The sequence below is a fragment of the Bufo gargarizans genome, chromosome 6, assembly GCF_014858855.1.
Source record: "Bufo gargarizans isolate SCDJY-AF-19 chromosome 6, ASM1485885v1, whole genome shotgun sequence".
NCBI lineage: Eukaryota > Metazoa > Chordata > Amphibia > Anura > Bufonidae > Bufo > Bufo gargarizans.
In genome coordinates this window covers 356,635,171-356,640,119 of record NC_058085.1, presented here as the reverse complement: position 1 = coordinate 356,640,119, position 4,949 = coordinate 356,635,171, and positions in this window count along the sequence as shown.

Below are 4,949 nucleotides of genomic sequence, written 5' to 3'. Positions count from 1 at the left end.
CAGCACCCAGGCAGAGGAGAGAGGTCCCGTAACAGAGAATCTGGCTTCATGTCAGCAGAGAATCAGTCTTCATATCATAGCAGAGAATCAGGCTTCACGTCACCCACCACTGCAACAGTCAATTGTCATAAATTTAGGCCCAGCACCCAGGCAGAGGAGAGAGCTCCCGTAACAGAGGATCTGGCTTCATGTCAGCAGAGAATCAGTCTGCATGTCATAGCAGAGAATGAGGCTTCACGTCAGCCACCACTGCAACAGTCCATTGGCATATATTTAGGCCTAGCACACAGGCAGAGCAGAGAGGTCCCGTAACAGACAATCTGGCTTCATGACAGCAGAGAATCAGTCTGCATGTCATAGCAGAGAATCAGGCTTCACGTCAGCCACCACTGCAACAGTCCATTGTCATAAATTTAGGCCCAGCACCCAGGCAGAGGAGAGAGGTCCCGTAACAGACAATCTGGCTTCATGTCAGCAGAGAATCAGTCTTCATATCATAGCAGAGAATCAGGCTTCACGTCACCCACCACTGTAAGAGTCAATTTTCATAAATTTAGGCCCAGAACCCAGGCAGAGGAGAAAGGTCCCGTAACAGACAATCTGGCTTCATGTCAGCAGAGAATCAGTCTTCATATCATAGCAGAGAATCAGGCTTCACGTCACCCACCACTGCAACAGTCAATTTTCATAAATTTAGGCCCAGAACCCAGGCAGAGGAGAAAGGTCCCGTAACAGACAATCTGGCTTCATGTCAGCAGAGAATCAGTCTTCATATCATAGCAGAGAATCAGGCTTCACGTCACCCACCACTGCAACAGTCAATTGTCATAAATTTAGGCCCAGCACCCAGGCAGAGGAGAGAGCTCCCGTAACAGAGGATCTGGCTTCATGTCAGCAGAGAATCAGTCTGCATGTCATAGCAGAGAATGAGGCTTCACGTCACCCACCACTGCAACAGTCCATTGGCATATATTTAGGCCTAGCACACAGGCAGAGGAGAGGTTCATTCAACTTTGGGTAGCCTCGCAATATAATGGTAAAATGAAAATAAAAATAGGATTGAATGAGGAAGTGCCCTGGAGTCCAATAATATATGGTTATGGGGAGGTAGTTAATGTCTAATCTGGACAAGGGACGGACAGGTCCTGTGGGATCCATGCCTGGTTCATTTTTATGAACGTCAGCTTGTCCACATTGGCTGTAGACAGGCGGCTGCGTTTGTCTGTAATGACGCCCCCTGCCGTGCTGAATACACGTTCAGACAAAACGCTGGCTGCCGGGCAGGCCAGCACCTCCAAGGCATAAAAGGCTAGCTCTGGCCACGTGGACAATTTAGAGACCCAGAAGTTGAATGGGGCCGAACCATCAGTCAGTACGTGGAGGGGTGTGCACACGTACTGTTCCACCATGTTAGTGAAATGTTGCCTCCTGCTAACACGTTGCGTATCAGGTGGTGGTGCAGTTAGCTGTGGCGTGTTGACAAAAGTTTTCCACATCTCTGCCATGCTAACCCTGCCCTCAGAGGAGCTGGCCGTGACACAGCTGCCTTGGCGACCTCTTGCTCCTCCTCTGCCTTGGCCTTGGGCTTCCACTTGTTCCCCTGTGACATTTGGGAATGCTCTCAGTAGCGTGTCTACCAACGTGCGCTTGTACTCGCGCATCTTCCTATCACGCTCCAGTGCAGGAAGTAAGGTGGGCACATTGTCTTTGTAGCGTGGATCCAGCAGGGTGGCAACCCAGTAGTCCGCACAGGTTAAAATGTGGGCAACTCTGCTGTCGTTGCGCAGGCACTGCAGCATGTAGTCGCTCATGTGTGCCAGGCTGCCCAGGGATAAGGACAAGCTGTCCTCTGTGGGAGGCGTATCGTCATCGTCCTGCCTTTCCCCCCAGCCACGCACCAGTGATGGACCCGAGCTGCGTTGGGTGCCACCCCGCTGTGACCATGCTTCATCCTCATCCTCCTCCACCTCCTCCTCATCCTCGTCCTCCTCGTCCTCCAGTAGTGGGCCCTGGCTGGCCACATTTGTACCTGGCCTCTGCTGTTGCCAAAAACCTCCCTCTGAGTCACTTCGAAGAGACTGGCCTGAAAGTGCTAAAAATGACCCCTCTTCCTCCTCCTCCTCCTCCTCCTCCTGGGCCACCTCCTCTTCCATCATCGCCCTAAGTGTTTTCTCAAGGAGACATAGAAGTGGTATTGTAACGCTGATAACGGTGTCATCGCCACTGGCCATGTTGGTGGAGTACTCGAAACAGCGCAACAGGGCACACAGGTCTCGCATGGAGGCCCAGTCATTGGTGGTGAAGTGGTGCTGTTCTGTAGTGCGACTGACCCGTGCGTGCTGCAGCTGAAACTCCACTATGGCCTGCTGCTGCTCGCACAGTCTGTCCAGCATGTGCAAGGTGGAGTTCCACCTGGTGGGCACGTCGCATATGAGGCGGTGAGCGGGAAGGCCGAAGTTACGCTGTAGCGCAGACAGGCGAGCAGCAGCAGGATGTGAACGCCGGAAGCGCGAACAGACGGCCCGCACTTTATGCAGCAGCTCTGACATGTCGGGGTAGTTGTGAATGAACTTCTGCACCACCAAATTCAGCACATGCGCCAAGCAAGGGATGTGCGTCAAATTGGCTAGTCCCAGAGCTGCAACGAGATTTCGCCCATTATCACACACCACCAGGCCGGGCTTGAGGCTCACCGGCAGCAACCACTCGTCGGTCTGTTGTTCTATACCCCGCCACAACTCCTGTGCGGTGTGGGGCCTGTCCCCCAAACATATGAGTTTCAGAATGGCCTGCTGACGTTTACCCCGGGCTGTGCTGAAGTTGGTGGTGAAGGTGTGTGGCTGACTGGATGAGCAGGTGGAAGAAGAGGAGGAGGAAGCCGAGAAGGAGGAGGTGGCAACAGGAGGCAAAGAATGTTGCCCTGCGATCCTTGGCGGCGGAAGGACGTGCGCCAAACAGCTCTCCGCCTGGGGCCCAGCTGCCACTACATTTACCCAGTGTGCAGTTAGGGAGATATAGCGTCCCTGGCCGTGCTTACTGGTCCACGTATCTGTGGTTAGGTGGACCTTGCTACAGATGGCGTTGCGCAGTGCACACTTGATTTTATCGGATACTTGGTTGTGCAGGGAAGGCACGGCTCTCTTGGAGAAGTAGTGCCGGCTGGGAACAACATACTGTGGGACAGCAAGCGACATGAGCTGTTTGAAGCTGTCTGTGTCCACCAGCCTAAATGACAGCATTTCATAGGCCAGTAGTTTAGAAATGCTGGCATTCAGGGCCAGGGATCGAGGGTGGCTAGGTGGGAATTTACGCTTTCTATCAAATGTTTGTGAGATGGAGAGCTGAACGCTGGCGTGTGACATGGTTGAGACGCTTGGTGACGGAGGTGGTGGTGGTGGTGTTGGTGGTACATCCCCTGTTTGCTGGGCGGCAGGTGCCAACGTTCCTCCAGAGGCGGAGGAAGAGGCCGAGGCGGCAGCAGCAGAATAGGCCGAGGCGGCAGCAGCAGAAGAGGTAGCAGGGGGAGCCTGAGTGACTTCCTTGGTTTTAAGGTGTTTACTCCACTGCAGTTCATGCTTTGCATGCAGGTGCCTGGTCATGCAGGTTGTGCTCAGGTTCAGAACGTTAATGCCTCGCTTCAGGCTCTGATGGCACAGCGTGCAAACCACTCGGGTCTTGTCGTCAGCACATTGTTTGAAGAAGTGCCATGCCAGGGAACTCCTTGAAGCTGCCTTTGGGGTGCTCGGTCCCAGATGGCGGCGGTCAGTAGCAGGCGGAGTCTCTTGGCGGCGGGTGTTCTGCTTTTGCCCACTGCTCCCTCTTTTGCTACGCTGTTGGCTCGGTCTCACCACTGCCTCTTCCTCCGAACTGTGAAAGTCAGTGGCACGACCTTCATTCCATGTGGGGTCTAGGACCTCATCGTCCCCTGCATCGTCTTCCACCCAGTCTTGATCCCTGACCTCCTGTTCAGTCTGCACACTGCAGAAAGACGCAGCAGTTGGCACCTGTGTTTCGTCATCATCAGAGACATGCTGAGGTGGTATTCCCATGTCCTCATCATCAGGAAACATAAGTGGTTGTGCGTCAGTGCATTCTATGTCTTTCACCGCTGGGGAAGGGCTAGGTGGATGCCCTTGGGAAACCCTGCCAGCGGAGTCTTCAAACAGCATAAGAGACTGCTGCATAACTTGAGGCTGAGACAGTTTCCCTGGTATGCATGGGGGTGATGTGACAGACTGATGGGGTTGGTTTTCAGGCGCCATCTGTGCGCTTTCTGCAGAAGACTGGGTGGGAGATAATGTGAACGTGCTGGATCCACTGTCGGCCACCCAATTGACTAATGCCTGTACCTGCTCAGGCCTTACCATCCTTAGAACGGCATTGGGGCCCCACCATATATCGCTGTAAATTCTGGCGGCTACTGGGACCTGAGGTAGTTGGTACACTAGGACGTGTGGATGTGGCAGAACGGCCACGTCCTCTCCCAGCACCAGAGGGTCCACTAACACCACCACGACCATGTCCACGTCCGCGTCCCTTACTAGATGTTTTTCTCATTGTTATGGTTCACCACAACAACAAATATATTATTTGGCCCAATGTATTGTATTCAAATTCAGCGGGATATAAATTTGAGGCCTAGTATTTAGGCGCTGGGTGACCGGTATGGATTTAGTGACAGAATTAGACTTGGAAATGCACAGAAGCGTGTGTGTGTGAAGTTATTCTGAATGACCCAATGTGCACCTTGAATATTATATACCCTTTTAGGGATAGATTTCAAATAGCTCTGATATAGCAGAACCACTAAATTATGAAATTGCTAAATTGGGAATTGTACTTCAACCCAGAACAAAAAATGTGCTTTGAACGGACACTAAATATCTTGCCCAGCACAACAGTACAACGGTGGGTAACGAGATTTAGAGGGAATTAAATTTGAGGCCTAG